Consider the following 20,459-nt stretch of genomic DNA (forward strand, 5'->3'; position numbering starts at 1 on the left):
CTTGCTTTCAAGCTATCCCACTGGTATGTAGCAAGGGCTACATAATCACATGTGTTGACCAAGGTAAGCTTTTCCTGATGAGTACTAGGACCACAGCAGGCAAATGTACATTATGAATTTTCCTTTCCTAAAAGAGGCATGTTATTCTTTGCATGATAGTCCTTTTTCTTCAATGTGTTAAAACTTCCAATTAAGTTATGGGTAAGTCTTAACTGAGGAGTATGCAGATAAAATATTAAAACAATGCCTAATAAATTATCGGATTCAGATAAAGACAAATTTATTTCTCTATTTCCATGTTCTCTCTCCTTTCAAAGGGAAAGGAGAAGGTCCCTTACCATTCCTCATTAGGAGCAAGCATGACATTTGAATAAGTAGAGCATCTTTGCAGTAGTCACCCAAGGAGTATTTCCTAAATAGTGCCATAAAGTATCCTACTAGCTCAAAAGAGTTAGGTAAGAATCCTAGAGTGCCTAAATTACTTCAAACTTTATTAGGAAGTAGGAACATAAGACTGTAAGTGCCCACACTTTTAACTTTCAACTTTATGAAGGTTAAACTCCTATACTTTACAAAATATCTGGCATTAGTAATAAGAGTGTCAGCACATCACTAGGTCAATTAGAACAAGCTTGTTTATTTTGTTGTTCACTTGTCTGAGAAACTAGCAATTACTTAAAGATTATGTGTAAACATATTTCATTCTGGTTATGTATTTATCACATTTGTCATTTTATATATATTGAGGTTATTTTATTAGGTACATTATAAGTTTAGGATTGTTGGATGTTCCTGGAGAATAGTATAATATTGTTACCTAATCTGCAATAATGCATTTTGCCTTAAAGCCTACCTAGCATGATGCTAACATATACGTATTTATTCGTCTTTCCTTGTACTTTCTTTTTTAAAATTTTTTTCCCTGCAGTTTCAACTTATCCTTATGTTTTAGACATTTTTCTGCTATGTGCCACATAGCTGTACTTTTTTTAGTCCAGCCCTATAATCAAAGCCTCAAAGTTGATTTTCAAATTGTGGTCTGACCCTGTGAGGATCCCTAAGAAGATGTCTTTGTGGTAAAAGATGTCTTAGTCTTTTGGGGCTGCTATAATGAAAATATAATTGACTGGGTAGCTTAAACAACATTTATTTCTCACAGTTCTGGACCTGGAAAGTTCAAGAGCAAGCACTAGCAGATTTGTTATCTAGTGAGAGCCCACCTACTGGTTCATAGACGAATGTCTTCTTGCTGTGTGCCCAGATGGGAAGGGAGCTCTCTGGAGTCTCTTTATATAGGCACTAATTCTATTCATGTGGGTGCCATCCTCATGATCTAATCATTTCCCAAAGGTTCAACCTTCTAATAATACATTGGAAGTTATGATTTCAACATATGAATTTTGAGGGAACAAAAACATCCAGTCTATAACTTGGGGTATGTGAAATCAAAATTCCTTTCAATTACTATTCTTTCCAGGTTTATTGATATTTAATTGACATATAACATTGTATAAGTTTAAGGTTTACCATTTGATTTGATACATGTATATATTGCAAAATATTTACCACAATAAAGTTAATTAACACATCCTTCATCTCACATAATTACCGTTTTGTTGTTATTGTTATGGTGGTGGTGGATGTTATGGTGAGAATATTTAAGAACTAGTCTCTTAGCAACTTTCAAGTATATAGTACAATATCATCAGCTATGATTATAACTGGTATATGTTAGATCCCCAGAACATATTCATCTTTTTTTAATAAATTTATTTTTTATTGGTGTTCAATTTGCCAACATATAGAATAACACCCAGTGCACATCCCATCAGTGCCCACCTCAGTGCCTGTCACCCAGTCACCCCCATCCTCACCAACCTCCCCTTCCACCACCCCTAGTTTGTTTCCCAGTTAGGAGTCTTTCGTGTTCTGTCTCCCTTTCTGATATTTCCCACTCATTTTTTCTCCTTTCCCCTTTATTCCCTTTCACTATTTTTTATATTCCCCAAATGAATGAGACCATATAATGTTTGTCCTTCTCCGGTTGACTTATTTCACTCAGCATAATACCCTCCAGTCCATCCACTTCGAAGCAAATGGTGGGTATTTGTCGTTTCTAATGGCTGAGTAACATTCCATTGTATACATAAACCATATCTTCTTGATCCATTCATCTGTCGATGGACACCGAGGCTCCTTCCACAGTTTGGCTAATGTGGACATTGCTGCTAGAAACATCGGGGTGCAGGTGCCCCGGCATTTCATTGCATCTGAATCTTTGGGGTAAATCCCCAACAGTGCAATTGCTGGGTCGTAGGGCAGGTCTATTTTTAACTCTTTGAGGAACCTCCACACAGTTTTCCAGAGTGGCTGCACCAGTTCACATTCCCACCAAGAGTGCAGGAGGGTTCCCCTTTCTCCACATCCTCACCAACATCTGTTGTTTCCTGTCTTGTTAATTTTCCCCATTCTCACTGGTGTGAGGTGGTATCTCATGGTGGGTTTGATTTGTATTTCCCTGATGGCAAGTGATGTGGAGCATTTTCTCATGTGCGTGTTGGCCATGTCTATGTCTTCCTCTGTGAGATTTCTGTTCATGTCTTTTGCCCATTTCATGATTGGATTGTTTGTTTCTTTGCTGTTGAGTTTAATAAGTTCTTTATAGATCTTGGAAAGTAGCCCTTTATCTGATTCGTCATTTGCAAACATGAAGACATTCATCTTACAACTGTAAGTTTGTATACTTTGAACAATATCTCTTCATTTCTCCCAATTCCTGGCCATTGGCAACTACTGTTATATTCTCTGCTCCAATGAGTTTTTTTTTTTGAATTCCACATGTAAGTAATATACAGTATTTGTCTTTCTCTGATTTATTTCACTTAGCATAATACCTTCAATTTCATCCATGCTGTCACAATGGGCAGGATTTTCTTTGTTTTTTGTCATGGCTGATTAATAATCATTATATATGGAATATAATGTGTATATATACACAATATACATGCACTACATTTTCTTTTTTCATTTGTCCATTGTTAGACATTTAGGATGTTTCTATGTCTTGGCTACTATAAATAATGTTGTGATAAACATGAGAGTGCAGATATGCTGCTTTCATTTTCTTCAGATAAATGTCCAGAAGTGGAATTCTTGGATGATATGGTAGTTTTATTTTTAATTTTTCAAGAAACATCAACAGTGGGGGTTTTCCATTGTGGCTATACCAATTTACATTTCCACCAATAGCCACAAACATTGCCTTTTCTCCACATCCTTGCCAGCATTTATTATATCTTTTCTTTTTGATAATAGCCATTATAAGAGGCATGAGATGATATCTCATTGTGGTTTTGATTTACATTTATCTAATGACTAGTGATGTTGAGCATCTTTTCATGTGGCTTGTTGGCTATCTGTATGTCTTCTTTGGAAAAATATCTATTCAGATCTCTTGTCTATTTTTTCCCTTCTCTATTTTTAAATCAGATTTTTTTGCTTGTTTTTGTTTTGCTATTGAGTTGTGGGAGTTACCTCATATATTAGAGTTGTTAACCCTTTATCAGATAAATGGTTTCCAAATTTTTTATGGAATTTTTATTGGGAGGCTATTTCAGTTTACCAAATCCATCAATTGTCAAATTATCCTCAAAAAAATTATGTTCAATCTTCTGGCTGTGTTTTTGGAAACCATTCATACTGTATAAATGGCAGGTAAGAAATAGAGATATAATTCTACTTGTTCACCTTTTAAAGTGAATAAATGAATAAATAAATAAATATTATAAATAAATAACGGATAAATTTGATAATATATAAATAAATAAATATAATGAATGAATAAAATCTCTAAAAAATAATAAAATAAAGGTACACTCAACTGATTGTTTTTTTTTAAAGATTTTTATTTATTTATTTATTTATTCATTTGATGACACAGAGAGAAGCGGCTCCATGCAGGAGTCCGATGTGGGACTCGATCCTGGGTCTCCGGGATAAGGCCCTGGGCTGAAGGTGGCGTTAAACCGCTGAGCCATCAGGGCTTCCCATATTCAACTGTTTGATTAAAATATTTATAAATCCTTAAAGGAATACGTTGGAAATTACATCATGACAAAAGTTTGGATTACTGACATAGTGCAGTATTTCTCAGAATAAGTTTGGTAGAACAATTTCCAAAACAGACTAATATTTTAATTATGAAAAATTTAAGATAAAATTAGTAAAGTATTATATTAAATTGGATTAAACAACTTTCTTAATTGCAAGACATATATGTAATATACATGCTGAAACCACTATGAAAGTATTTCTCAAACTAATTTTCTTGGAGCATCACATGGTATTAAACATTTAGAGATATGCACCACTTCTAGAAACCTTGACTTCCATGTTTAAAGTTCAAATTTCCTATTTTTCCATCAAATTATATAAATCAGGCCATTATCATATTTTGGATCATGACATATAAATGACTTAGTACTTTACAGAGTTAATAATGGGCTCTGATCCTTGGTAGCTACAATATTAAGACAACAAAGAAAGCTAAACTTTGATTTCTTTTTCATTTTTAATATTATCATAATCTGATACATATTTTATATACCAATAATGACAATAATGATAATAAAATTAATAATTAGAATACTTACATATTTTGATATAATGAGACCATATAATGTTTGTAAGATTGGCAAAAGAGATCTCCATACAGAAGGGAAAACACATTTAAGAAATAAGTTTTCCATAGCAACAGAGTCATATTTATCCTGTAGTGATTATTCTAAAATAGCTTATCTGAAAGCCCTGGATACTTTGAATTAATGGAAAAATTGAAAAGAATATTAAAGTCTCATTACCCTAGATAGTGATTCATGAATTAGGTTTAATAGCCTAAGTATTCTCCCATCTGCTGAGAAATATATCTAGAGCGGATTAACATTAATTTTAATAATTCCAGTTTTAAATGCAGTTTTTTCACAAACAGAACTTATTAAAAGAATTTGCAACACTTCTTCGGAAAAATCCCTAAAGTTTCATATGACTGAAATCTGCTCAGAAATATAAAAACAAAGAAATCATGAAAATAGATGGAAATATCAAAGGAATGAAAATGACTTCATAAGAAACTACATAGTTCGCTATTAAAGGACTGATCTTCCTGTTTGTCGATTATGATAATTCCCAGATTTTTCTTCTGATTTTTTTCTATCAACTAGTTATATACCTGTTAATTAACAACTGGATCAAAATGTAGACAGAACTGAAAATTTTTTAAATCACAAAATGAGTAAAAGAAGTCCTCAGAGGGGATCTATTAAAGCCATTCAATTTACAAATGAAGAAATTGATGACAAGTGAAGTAAAACACTTATTCAAGGTTGCAGTGACTTGGTGATTTCATCCCCCATTTCAATTCCATTGACTTAGGGCAATTGTTTATTAATTATAGTTATCATACTATTGAAGGTTTTCAGTGATACATAAATAAGTGGGCAGGTAAACTGATAGGTAGGTAGGTAAATAGATAGATAGGCAGACCACTAAACCTCCCCCAATTTTAGACATTCCAAGATCACCCAGATTTTGTCAGTTTTCAGTAGCTCTATTTTAAATCAGTCACTCAATATATGTATATTATTGAGCATCTGCCGTGTACTACCCCGGGATAACTGTTAGTGGATATAACTAATAAGAAATCGTCCTTGTCTGCAGAAAACTGACAGAGCTATTTAGCTCAGTGTAGTAAATAAGTATGAGGAAAGTGAATAGGATTGAAGCATAACACATAGAGACCTCAGCCTGCTTGAAGGTAGGAGAAATTAGATCTGAATCTAGTCTTACCCTACTCTAAGTAGGAATTGGTCTATTCAAGGGTTGGCTGAAAGAACATTCCATCTATAGACAGGCAGAGACAAGAAATCAGGTGTTGTGAAATGGATGGGAAAATGTGACTAGTACAAGCCTATCAGACAATAGGAACTTCAGCCTATTATTGTGGATACCTGCTGATTTTCCCTAACTTTCAGTGACCCTTCTTTGTGATGGGAGTAAGAGGCGTTCAAAGAAGAGGCTTGCCTCATGTAAATTGTAACAAAAAGGCAACTGACTAGCTGCAAATTTAAATACAGATATTACTGAATTATTACTTCACAAGAAAGGACTTCTGTGAAGTCCTCTTCACAGAAAAGAGAGGACAGGCTTCATTAGGGCAAAAAGGATAAAAGAATAGACATGCATGAAGCCACTGAAATAAGAAGGATGTAGAGGTACTGGAACAAATAGGAAGAGGTTTTTAGGTAATTAAAACAAAATCAGAGGACTGACACTAACTTCAAGGCTTTATAAAGCTGCAGTATCAAGACATAAATGGTGCTGCAATACTGACATTCCTGTGCAAAAAAATGAATATAAATACAGACAATATGCTCTTCATAAATTTCACTCAAAATGGATCACAGACCTAAAGGTAACCTGCAAAACTATGAAACTCCTAAGAAATATCATAGGAGAAAATCTAGGTGACAGGCATACCAATGATATTTTAAATACAACACCAAATGCATGATCCATGAAATACATAACTGATAAGTGGGCTTTATTATAATTAAAAACTTCAGCTCTGCAAAAGACAATTTTAAGAGAGTAAGACAAATCACAGACAGGAGAAAAAATTTGCAAAAGACATCTGATAAAGTACTGTTACCAAAAATTTACAAAAAATTCTTAAAACTTGACAATAAGAAAATGTGTAATCTGATTTTATTATTTTTTATTATTGAGAGAGACAGAGCATGTACAAGCACATGTATGCATGAAATGGGGACGGGCAGAAGGAGAGAGAGAGAATCCCAAGTAGACCCCACATTGAGCACAGAACCTGACATGGGACTCAATCTAATGACCCTGAGATCATGACCTGAGCCAAATCAAGAGTCAGACACCTAACTGACTGAGCCACCCAGGAGCTCCAGTAATCTGATCTTAAAATGGGCAAAGAGTCTTAATAGACACATCACCAGAAAAAGACATAGTAATGGCAGGTAGGCACATGAAAAGGTGCTCGACATTACATGTCACTAGGGAGTTGAAAATTAATACAAGGTACTAGTATACAACTATTAGAATGGCCAAAATCTGGAACACTGACAAAGCAAATGGTGGAGAGGACGGAGAATAACAGGAACTCTGATTCATTACTGATGGGAATGCAAAATGGTTACAGTCACTTTGGAAGGCAATCTGGTAGTTTCTTACAAAACAAAACATACTGTCCCATACAACCCAAGATCACTCCTTGGTATTTACCCAAGTTAGCTGAAATCATGGTCTACACAAAAACGTAAACATAAAAGTTCATAGCACTTTTATTCACAACTGCCAAGACTTGGAAGCAACCAAGATGTCCTTCAGTAGCTGAATGAATAAATAACTGTGACACATCCAGACAACAGAGTATTAGTCAGTACTAAAAATAAATGACCTATCAATCCACAAAAAGACAGTAACCTTAAATACATATTGCTAAGTGAAATAAGCCAGACTGAAAAAGCTTTCTTTATTCTCTTTGATTCCAACTATATGATCTTCCAGAAAAAGCAACACTGTGGAGGCAATAAAAAGATCACTGGTTGAAAGGGATTAGGGAAGAGGGAAGGATAATAGGTAGAGCACAGAGGATTTTTAAGGCAGTGAAAATACTCTGTCTGATAGTATATTGGTGGATACATGTCATTATACATTTGTCCAAACCCACAGAATGTAAAACATGGAGTAAACCCTAATGGAAACTATGGACTCTGGGTGATAATGGTGTGGGAGTGATGACAAGCATACATTGGTGGAGTATGTTGATAATGATACATACCTATATATGTATAGGTACAGGGGATATATGGGAGATTTCTGTGTCTTTGTCTTAATTTTGCAATGAACCTAAAACTGCTCTAAAATTTTATTAATTTAATAAATAGATAAATAAATATATGTATGTATGTATGTATGTATGTATGTATGTATACACATATCAACAGTCCTATTTCCAGGTGATGAGACATTGGTTACTCAGCTTTTTCAAATTCCCCAGATCATGTAATGCCTTTTTTTGTTTTGTTTTCAAAGACTGGGTATTTTGGATCGCTAACAATTTTAAAATATCTGAGATATTTTACCACTATTAATTTAACCCCAAATGATAAGTATCTCAAATTACCTGAGTATAGATAAAAGACTAGTAAGAAACAGTTATTTTTACATTTCTATTTAAAGAAGCCTGCTCATTCTTGGAATAAAGTCAATCTCTTCAGATGAAAAAAATTAGGTTGCCATTGATAGAGGTAACAAAATCGCATTCAGAACTGTGTGACCCTGAGAGGAATTTAACCCATGTATTAGTGTTACCCTGTGTATTCCAGGTTCTCTTCCTATATGTATCCATTAAATTCCCAGGAATGTGAGGGACATAATAATTGAAATTACTGTCCAATTATAAAATATGAGTATGTTTATCCTAAGTCTGTGATCCTGAAAATGCATATGTGAATACATCCTTCCCAAATTGATCATATTTAAATATTCTATGAAGAAACTAACACTTAAATAACTATAATAAATTAATTTGTTGGAAGAAGATAATATAATATATATCCTCAAAATATATATACTATATATTGAGCTGTGATTAGATTATTATAAAAATTTTCTAGGACTACCTGGAATAAATATGAAAGGAGAAGACTGTCTTATAATTAGAACCTTAACTAAATCTACAATTAAATATGTATCTTCTATATTGTCCTCTTGGCTTGAAGAAAAGCTAATTCTATAGAAAATACACCTCAAAAGTATTACTGTCACATTCAAACTTATTCAACTCCACCTACTTCATGTGCATCTGACTGAACACATTCTTTGTATATGACAATATTTATGTATTTAAGCCTAAGAATCACACCTGAAGAACAAATACAGGTAAATAGAAATAAAGATAACTTGAAAACCAACGAATTAACATGTCTATTCGTATTTCTGTTGTAAAAAGCAGCCATAATTTTCAATATGACCTCTATTTTTTATTTAAAGTATTGTTATGAATTTCCAGCTATGGTAGACCAAATGTTAAGGACCAAGATTCAGGAGAAGAAAAATACACAGGAGGGGAGTCTAGCATTTCCCATTATAGTGTCTCCTGATTCTCTTAAAGGTGATTAGAAGCTGAGCAGTGCTTTTGATAGCCTTGGGGCCATAGTAGACAGTGTAAGAATTCAGAATAGTGGCTTCTTGGAAGGAAGGAGTTAGTAAGGATTGAGAAAGGACGATGATCTTTCCTTTTTCCTTAGTGGTCGTTATACAGTTGTTACTTTGCCCTAACTCATCAAGCTGCATATTAGTATTTTGTGCACTTCTCTGTATGTGTGTTGTACTTCAAAGTAGACAAGTAAAAACTTACCATGATAAGAAATGTCAACTCATGCTTACACCCTTAAATTCACTTCAGTAAACACATTGAGCATCTTCTCATGCCAGCCATGATGCTAAGTGTTAGCTTCACAACTCTAAATAAATGACAAATACCATATGATTTTATTCATATGTGGAATTTAAGAAAAAAACAAACAACATGGGAGAGGGAGAGGAAAACCAAGAAACAGACTCTTATCCATAGAGAACAAAATGATGGTTACTAGAGGGGAGGTGCCCAGCAGGATGGGTTAAATAGGTGATGGGGACTGAGAAGTGAGCTTGTGATAAGCGCTGGGTGTTGTTGTAAGTGTTGAATCACTAAATTCTACACCTGAAACCAGTATTGTACTGTCTGTTAACTAACTGGAATTTAAGGAAAAATTTTGTAAAAAGGCCATAAATTTTTTAAAATAAACTTATGTGTAGAAACAAGAACAAAAAAAATAAAAAGAGAGAGAGAGAGAGACAGACACGTCCCTAATTTCATCAAGCTTACAATCTAGGAAAAATACGGCATTAAGAAATGCCGTACTAGGAAAATTCAAGACTTTAGCACTTACATTGAAAGTCACTAATTTAATAAAGAAATCATGTCAGTTCAGAATGGTAAGTTCTAAAGCCTAAGTTATAAATTTATAAATTTAATATTTTGTTTCCTGTGGTTATGTTTTTGTTGTGATTTAAAAAAAATACTTATTTATTTATTTATGATAGACAGAGAGAGAGAGAGAGAGAGGCAGAGGAGGAGGGAGAAGCAGGCTCCATGCCGGGAGCCCGACGCGGGACTCGATTCCGGGACTCCAGGATTGCGCCCTGGGCCAAAGGCAGGCGCCAAACAGCTGAGCCACCCAGGGATCCCCTTTTGTTGTGATTTTTAAAAAGATTTTATTTATTTATTTGAGAGAAACAGAGAGCATGAGTAGAAGGAGGGGCAGAGAGAGAGGTAGAGGGAGAAGCAGACTCTCCATTGAGTGGGGAACCTGACAGGAGGCTCAAGCCCAGGACCCTGAGATCATGACCTCAGCCAAAGTCAGACCCTTAACGAACTGAGTCACCCAGCCCCTTTGCTGTGATTTTTAAACATATTTACTACAAATTCCTTGAAGTAAGAGGCTATGTTTTATTCATCTTTCAATCCACTGTTCACTGCACAAGGTTTAGCTAAGAGACTTAAGTAAATAGATTGGATGAAGAAAAAAAATCAAGATATATAGAATGTCTTCTTTAATGTATCTGGTTGTCTGATTCTTTATAAATATAAGACAATTCAAGGCAAGAGACTTTATTCTTTACATTTTCTTGAAGAAATTAAATGTCATGAATAAATTTAGTGCTTAATAATTCATTCATGATTATTAAATATCCATTGTTCAACTTTTAATTTTTAATCTTAGGCTCATTGGCAACCAAACAATAACTAACCCTTCAGCTCTTCAAGGATTTATAATTTAGTACAAGTTTTTAATTTCATAGATGAGGTAAATTAAGCCCCAAGAACTTGTAAAGTAATGCATAATACTTAGCTCTCACTTGCAAATTCTCTCTTATACTCAAAGATAAACATATGAGATCACTTTCTGTGTCTCCAAATGTACTCTACTGGTGATTAATTCATAAAAGGAAAACATTTCATATACAGTGTAAGAAAAACTGTGATTGCTACAAACAAGAAGCAAAAAGAAAATGGGATATACATAATTTTTATGTGAAAAAATCTACAAGTGTGTGTATTTAATACTAACAAATGGTTTTGACAGAGTCAATGGTATTTTCTGGGAATAGGCAATTGCAAGTGTTTTTACAAAAATATTGTCTTATAAAATTTGGAAAACAATCTACATCCACAGTCATGTTTTATCTGCAATCAAGGAACTTACAGTCTACCTAACCACAGATTTCATATTTGTTATTTTAATGATTGCACCGCTAGTTTGAAAAGATTCAGCTAGAGAATTGAGTCTCTACCTTGAACTATATTACAGTCAGAAGGAAAAGTCAAATTGACCAGCAAATACATTAGATTAGACTCTTGGGATATGTGACCACTTTCTAAAAGAAAAACCACATTACATTCACAAAGCAGAGGAAGGCTTTCACTAAGAAGGCTTTCTCACAAGATAGAGCAGAGAACTGACAGTGAGGGCCTCTGGAGACCATCGCACTAATTAATCTCTCTGGTATCCAAGGGTTTATTATCTTCACTTCATAGGTGGAAAATAACCCTGAAGGTAGATTCATTTCCAAGTTGTTATGCTAAACAATGAAACTAGTCATGACCCAATATATCACTTATCCTTACTAAGGAACCGGTTTAATTATGAGCATATGAAAGAAAAGTATTTGATTATTAAAAGATTATCTAAAATTACAGATTATACAACTTCTTGAGCACTTGATTTTTTTGATCAAATTCAGTTAATAAAAACTGAATAATGAGTCATTTAATAGGAAAATTCTTGCACCAAAGAGATAATCTTCCTAGGTTCAAATGTTTCTTAGGATTAAGGGTTGATTTAGAAAGAGATGCACATTTCATGAAGATAAAATGGATAATACACTCAGAGAAAAATCTTGCTTTGCCAAAACATTTTATAACCTAATTTTGAAATTAGAATGGAAATTAGCATATGGAATATTTTCATTATCATACAGTTACAACAAAGTTTCTATCTACTCTCTTGTGCACTGTATTAGCTCCTGGGTTTTCTCAACTCACATTATTTCACAGTATTCTTCCACACATGACTATTTTTGGTATTTTATACTTGGAAAAATATGTTAGCTTCTTATTTTTCAGAGATAATATCCAGAGGGAGTTAAAGCAGCTAAAAACTCCATAATCAAAATTCTTACCCTCTGACATAACTGAAACAGTATTTCTTTGAGTTATATTCTGGCACCAAATAATAAATTATGGAGAATAAACAAATGCTAGTAAGAGCCCTGGATGTCATCAGCAACAGAAAGGGCTATTTGTAATACTGTCTCAGAGCTTTGCTACTTTAAAGATAAGTAACAAGCCATCTAACCTTTTGGGGAAAATCTCAAAAGAGGAGGAGTATTGCATGGAAATAGCAAAAGTGAGCAAAAATAATGCTCCCACTCCTGGCCACTATGGCATGTGAGGGGAGACAAACAATGTTCCAGTCAAGGAAAAATAAAATAAGGAAGCCGAGATAACTTTTTTTTTTTAAGATTTTATTTATTTATTCGTGAGAGAGACAGAGAAAGAGGCAGAGACACAGGCAGAGGAAGAAGCAAGCTCCATGCAAGGAGCCCAACATGGGACTCGATCCGGGGACTCCAGGATCACGCCCTGAGCCAAAGGCCCAGCTTAACAGCTGAGCCACCCCAGCGTCCCCAAGATAACATTTTAAATATTGAGGATATTAGGAGAGTCTTTTTACCTTAGAAAATGAATTCCCTGAGACACAGTGAAGAAATTTTGAAAGGTAAGATGAAGTAGAGGGATAAATAAGAGATAAACAAACATACAGGAAAGATGACCGCATCATTGGACAATGCTATCATAGAGTTAACGAGGGCAGTAATTAAAGTTAGGTTTTGCCCGATGAAAATAACAAGAAGTTCAGTGGAATTATCCCATGAAGTCTCTTTCTTTTTTCTTTTCTTTTTTTTCTCTTTTCTTTTCTTTTCTTTTCTTTTCTTTTCTTTTCTTTCTTTCTTTTCTTTTCTTTTCTTTCTTTTCTTTCTTTCTTTCTTTCTTTCTTTCTTTCTTTCTTTCTTTCTTTCTTTCTTTCTTTCTTTCTTTCTTTCTTTCTTCTTTTTTTTTGAAGGCTCTTTCTACTCACAATCACTTCCCCTTAATTTTTACATCCACTTCAATCCTGATTCCTTTTCCACATTCCACTAAAATTGCTCATGCTAAGTTCACTGTTGACTTTCACACTGTCAAATCAGTGAATTTTTTTCTTCCAAATGATCTAACCTTAAGCATGTTTGACCACTCTTACTTTTTCCTTGTTTTCCCAGCACCACACACTCATGTATTCTTCTTATTTCACTGGCTTATTTTTCTACCTCTTTTTTTTAAATCTTCTCCTCTTAACCTAATATAATATTTCCTTCTCTTTCTCTATCATCTTCCGAGGTAATACCAGCCAATTTCATGACTTAACACCATTGTTTCATGATGATCTCCAAATTTGTATCTCCAGTCTAGACTTTTCCTCTGAGTTTGAGTTACATTTATCCAACAGTTTACTTGACATCTCTACTTGGATGTCTAATAAGCATTTCAAAATTAATCTCTCAAATTCCTTCCTCTTCTATCCTACTCTATCATCACAATACTGTCAGTAGAATAAATAACTGAGGGAAAAACTAATAAGTTTAAATAGTATAATACTGTGTTTCTTCTACTTTTAAATTCCTATTTCCAGCAGTGCCTTTCCAGTTCCACATGGTTGCTAACAAAAATGTAACTATTGCTTTTTAGTCATTATCTTTCTCTTTCCTTTTCCCACCTCTCTTTCACAGTAAAGATCTGTGAAATCAGTGACTTCGTTATTTTTGCCATATGTTGCCATGAGAAAATAAATTATCAATAGGCTTTTGCTCCAATACTTTTATTATTTATCAAAGGTGATAAGCTTCATTTTCTAAATTAATTTATTTTTTTATTGGAGTTCAATTTGCCAACATATAGCATAACATCCAGTGCTCATCCCACCAAGTGCCTCCCTCAGTGCCCATCACCCAGTCACCCCAACCCCCCGCCCACCTCTCCTTCTACTACCCCTTGTTTATTTCCCAGAGTTAGGTGTCTCTCATGTTTTGTGACCCTCACTGATATTTTCACTCATTTTCTCTCCTTTCCCCTTTAATCCCTTTCACTATTTTTTATATTCCCCAAATGAATGAGACCATATAATGTTTGTCCTTTTCCAATTGACTTATTTCACTCTGCATAATACCCTCCAAGACCCTCCACATCGAAGCAAAAGATGGGTATTTGTCATTTCTAATGGCTGAGTAATATTTCATTGTATACATATACCACATCTTCTTTATCCATTCATCTGTCGATGGACACCGAGGCCCCTTCCACAGTTTGGCTATTGTGGACATTGCTGCTAGAAACATCGGGGTGCAGGTGTCCCGGCATTTCACTGCATCTGAATCTTTGGGGTAAATCCCCAACAGTGCAATTGCTGGGCCATAGGGCAGGTCTATTTTTAACTCTTTGAGGAACCTCCACACAGTTTTCCAGGGTGGCTGCACCAGTTCACATTCCCACCTACAGTGCAGGAGGGTTCCCCTTTCTCTGCATCCTCTCCAACATCTGTTGTTTCCTGTCTTGTTAATTTTCCCCCATTCTCACTGGTGTGAGGTGGGATCTCATTGTGGTTTGGATTTGTATTTCCCTGATGGCAAGTGATGCAGAGCATTTTCTCGTATGAGTGCTTGTTGGCCATGTCCATGTCTTCTTCTGTGAGATTTCTGTTCATGTGTTTTGCCCATTTCATGATTGGATTGTTTGTTTCTTTGCTGTTGAGTAAGTTCTTTATAGAACTTGGAAAGTAGCCCTTTATCTGACACGTCATTTGCAAATATCTTCTCCCATTCTGTAGGTTGTCTTTGAGTTTTGTTGACAGTTTCTTTTGCTGTGCAGAAGCTTCTTATCTTGATGAAGTCCCAATAATTCATTATTGCCTTTGTTTCTTTTGCCTTCATGGATGTATCTTGCAAGGAGTTGCTGTGGCCGAGTTCAAAAAGGGTGTTGCCTGTGTTCTCCTCTAGGATTTTGATGGAATCTTGTCTCACATTTAGATCTTTCATCCATTTTGAGTTTGTTTATCTTTGTGTATGGTGCAATAGAATGGTCTAGTTTCATTCTTCTGCATGTGGATGTCCAATTTTCCCAGCACCATTTAATGAAGAGACTGCCTTTCTTCCAGTGGATAGTCTTTCCTCCTTTATCGAATATTAGTTGACCATAAAGTTGAGGGTCCACTTCTGGATTCTCTATTCTGTTCCATTGATCTATGTGTCTGTTTTTGTGCCAGTACCACACTGTCTTGATGACCACAGCTTTGTAGTACAACCTGAAATCTGGCATTGTGATGCCCCCAGCTATGGTTTTCTTTTTTAATATTCCCCTAGCTATTCGGGGTCTTTTCTAATTTCACACAAATCTTAAGATGATTTTTTCTAACTCTCTGAATAAAGTCCATGGTATTTTGATAGGGATTGCATTAAATGTGTAAATTGTCCTGGGTAACATTGACATTTTCACAATATTAATTCTTCCAATCAATGAGCATGGAATATTTTTCCATCTCTTTGTGTCTTCCTCAATTTCTTTCATAAGTGTTCTATAGTTTTTAGGGTATAGATCCTTTACCTCTTTGGTTAGGTTTATTCCTAGGTATCTTATGCTTTTGGGTGCAATTGTAAATGAGATTGACTCCTTAATTTCTTTTTCTTCAGTCTCATTGTTAGTGTATAGAAATGCCACTGACTTCTGGGCATTGATTTTGTATCCTGCCACACTGCCAAATTGCTGTATGAGTTCTAGCAATCTTGGGGTGGAGTCTTTTGGGTTTTCTATGTATGGGAAGCTTCATTTTCATGAAGCTATATTAGGTAAGTACTTGCCTAGAATATGGCATTGCTATTATTTTACCTTTATCAGTCTTTCTCTCTATTCTTTTGTTTGAACGAAGGTCCTTTCTTTCATGGGAAGATAGGTAGGGCCTTTAATATACCGGTGGAGAAATGTGCCAAGATTCGGAGGAAGCCTAGAAAAGGAAGTAAATAGTCCTATATAAGTAAGGACATAGGTGTGTCTTCAAAATAGCCAGAAGAGACAAAAAGAACAATTATGGTAACAGTAGCTGCGGTGAAATGGGACTAGGGAACACTGTTATATGGGGAAAACTCTCTTAACTGCTTCTTGAGAATGTCTGTGAAGGGCTGCATCTTTCTTCAAGGCTCTTGGAGTTGAATTTGTAAATATTTTGGATGTGTCACTGTGGGTCCTAAGGTCAAAGCAATGTTATATTTGGATTATACAATTTTACACACAAAAATGTATTTAATTAAACTATATTTAATTAAATACACATTAGTATATGGCCCTGAGACTCATAAAATAAAAAAATTGTTTCTATGATAATACCAAACTTTGAGAACTTGCACACTAAGTATTGTGTTTCTTCTTGATTTTAATGTGATAGATTTACATTAAGCATCTTTATTTTATTCTTTTCTCCATATAAGTAAATAAGGTTAAAATTCACAATAATACTGATTATTTTGTAAAACAGAGCTACAGTGATTTTAACTCCTTTCGTTCGACTATGTTCTTTTGTTCCCCCTTCTTTTTCTTACTTTGGGAAAAATCTCACATGTTTTTCTGGAGAATTTTCTTTTAGTAGCAGTGATTTAGAGTGGTGGTTAAGTTTGTGGGCTTCCACTTATTATCCACATGACTTGCCTCTGTTTTCATCTATGATATGGGGATAATAATAGTAAGTTTATATACCTTACAGGAGTGTTATAAAGATGAGCTAATGCACATAAAGCTCATAAAATAGTGTATGACACAGTGTTTATAACATGACTTACTGCTCTTACTCTCCCATACCTCTGATTCTTGTATATAAATGAAAGCAGAAGCCTAGGCTATCACTAATATTGTTTTCAAATAAACATTATTTTCACCATCAACACTGATTTCACCTCATTCGTAGCTACAATTCTTGTGGGAAAAAATCCACAACTTGATCTTTCAGAAGAGACAGACTATTTTGAGGAAAAATAAACTCACTAAATGAAATCTTTTAATCCATCATTTACAAATCATACTAAACTGGTTTCAAAATAGAGAAAAGCAGATGACTTGATTCATTCTGGAGTTATCTATTCAAACAAAAATTCGGTGTAATGAAGAAAAATCAGAAAATTACAAAATTCAATTTTGCAGTTACAACATCCATCTATTCTAATTTGAAAAAAAAAGTATTGTTTATGCAAAAATTAAGTAATTCAAAAGGTTCTCAAATGTGGATTGAGTGACCTATAGCCTGATTTCTAAAATCTAAAAAAAATTATATTTAGAAATGTAAAATCAGTCTCCTCCTTTTATTTATTTATTTATTTATTGGTTTCATTTTTACAAACGAAAAGATCTCAGGCTTTAACATTGTTTTCGTGTCAGAATCCTGTAAATTTATGTATTAAACTGAACTAAAAACAGAAATCAGGATAGCCTTGAAAACATAAACTTCTCTTTTACCAAGTAAGGTTCAAGGAACATTAAGCCATACTAGGCTCAGGTACCATTTTAAAATAGTTTTGGAACAACCACTGGAAAAACTGAGAGCTTAAAACCGTGTCATCTACAGTGCCAGTAAGCTTTTATTCTGCGTAAGTGCACAGATGATAATCAGGTAGATTATTTTAATAATTCCATAAAAGAAACACAAAATTGGTTCTTTTAAGGTTTTATGAACTTTTACTAGCTTTAAAATGTTATGTAAGTGTATTCTCTAGATTATCCATCTCTCAATTATTAAACTATAAATTACAAGTACTTAGAGTATGATGCCATTCCCTCTTTTAAATGAAACAAAATAAAGTTAGTGCTCCTATCAGACGTATGGGGAATGCCCACAACAATGACATCTTATTGTGGGTTCTACTGAGTTTTATAGTAGTAATAAGGACAATCTTTTAATGAAGGTAATAATCAATTGGGAGACACAATCCACAGTGTGGATACCACTACTAAATTCTCAATAATTGCTAGTAGCCAAACACACTAGAATAATTAGTAGTCATCAGTAAAATTTAATCATTTTATTGCCAAAGGTAATTTGCTTGTCATTAAAATATTCTGCATTCATCAAAATAATGCTTAAAAAATTTAAGAGACACATGAAGTTAATTATACATTTTCTAATTTTACACATTTAATTGCCATGGTAAATATTCTCATCAATGGGGTACAAGTAACAAACACATCCAATTTCATTCTCTCAAAATAGTCACTATAACTGCATTTTCAAGGATGAAAATTCATAAAACAAGAGAGATGACAAACATTTGGTTCCTGGAAAATAGAGCCAAAGTGCCTAGTCCAAAATCAACAGTAGTGAAATCTAAGAACTTAGGTTTACACAGAAGAATCTTCAAAAGGTTCAGAAATTGTAACAACAGCTTGTTCTGGAATCTGTATTAGACAGGAGAAATTAAAATAAGGATTGGGTAAAAGATGTATGATAACTTAGGGTTTTAGGGTTTCCTAGACATACTATCCTCTTCATATTCTGATGATGCCCCTCCTTAATCCTGATTTTTGACTGGAGAATTATTTTCTGGAGAAATGGAGGATTGACTAACTAATATTGACTAATACATATTAAATGTTGAAGGCTGAAACACAAAACCTGGTTTCCCTATTCAACTACCAGAGCACTAACCGCTTATACTCCAAACAGGATTTTATAAGAAAACTATCTTAGAAACATACAATCTTATGAAAACCTAAAGTACTGAGGCTCTCCAACTAAAATCCCATTCTGATCATTCTAGAATAGCTAATGTCAATAATTTCCACCTATATTTTCAGTGAACATTTTAGTTTCCTACTCTTAATTATAACAATGAAATCAAAGGCAACAGAAATGTGATGAAGTCTTCAACATGATTCCAAACAAAGTAACTTGGAAGAAATTGATACCATAGAAGAACTTAAAAATTTATTGTTACTATCTTGGGAAAGGTAAGAAAATATAGTACATCTGTGAAATAAGAAAACCATGGTAGTTTAAAAAAGAAACATACAGAAACTAATAAAGAAGTCTTCCAAATAAATATAGATATCCAGAAATGAAAAAACTCAATAGAAAGGTTGAAATGAAGTTAAGAAAATCTCCAAGAAAGGGAGCAAAATGACTAAGAAATGGAAAGCAAGAAAAATAGATGAAATTAGAGAATCAAGTAAGACAGTTAAAACCTGGATAATGGAGGCCGAAAGAGATGATGAGAAACAGAGAGAGAGAGGGAAAAGGAAGTATAGAAACACTAATAAAATAATTTAAGAAAAAAATATTAAAACTGAAAGATATAAATTTCTATAAGGAAGTTTCACAAACTATTCGAAGGAAGGATGAAAATATACTCTCTTGAAGGTATATTATTGGGCTATTTCACAGCACTGGGATGAGGCAGGGAGGTTACTTTGTACATAATAAGGGATCAGGTGATCTGAGAGTACTCAGGAGTAGCACTAGAATTAAAACAATTGAAATAACCCCTTAAAATTCAGAGGAAAATACTCCTAACTTTACCTTAATTGTAAATCAAAAATAAGAGTAATACAAAGACTTTTATAGGTGCCTAAATTTTCAAAACTGTTATCCCTCCTACATATATTTGCTCAGAAATTAATATAAGGATGTCCTCCAACAAACAAGGTATATCAAAAGAAAGAAACAGGATATAGAAAACAAGGTATTAAAAAAAAAAAAGAAACAGGGAAATACAAATCAAAACCACAATGAGATCCCACCTCACACCAGTGAGAATGGGGAAAATTAACAAGGCAGGAAACAACAAATGTTGGAGAGGATGCAGAGAAAAGGGAACCCTCTTACACTGTAGGTGGGAATGTGAACTGGTGCAGCCACTCTGGAAAACTGTGTGGAGGTTCCTCAAAGAGTTAAAAATAAACCTGCCCTACGACCCAGCAATTGCACTGTTGGGGATTTACCCCAAAGATTCAGATGCAATGAAACGCCGGGACACCTGCACCCTGATGTTTCTAGCAGCAATGTCCACAATAGCCAAACTGTGGAAGGAGCCTCGGTGTCCATCAACAGATGAATGGATAAAGAAGATGTGGTCTATGTATACAATGGAATATTCCTCAGCCATTAGAAACGACAAATACCCACCATTTGCTTCAACGTGGATGGAACTGGAGGGTATTAGGCTGAGTGAAATAAGTCAATCGGAGAAGGACAAAC

At 34.3% G+C, this 20,459-nt stretch overlaps 1 pseudogene; it reads right to left on the reverse strand.

The window, feature by feature from the left end:
• Positions 1-20,459, reverse strand: part of LOC112911065 (Golgi phosphoprotein 3 pseudogene) — a 50,364-nt pseudogene that overhangs the window by 7,231 nt on the left and 22,674 nt on the right.

The sequence above is a fragment of the Vulpes vulpes genome, chromosome 5 (genome assembly GCF_048418805.1).
Source record: "Vulpes vulpes isolate BD-2025 chromosome 5, VulVul3, whole genome shotgun sequence".
Taxonomy (NCBI): Eukaryota; Metazoa; Chordata; class Mammalia; order Carnivora; family Canidae; genus Vulpes; species Vulpes vulpes.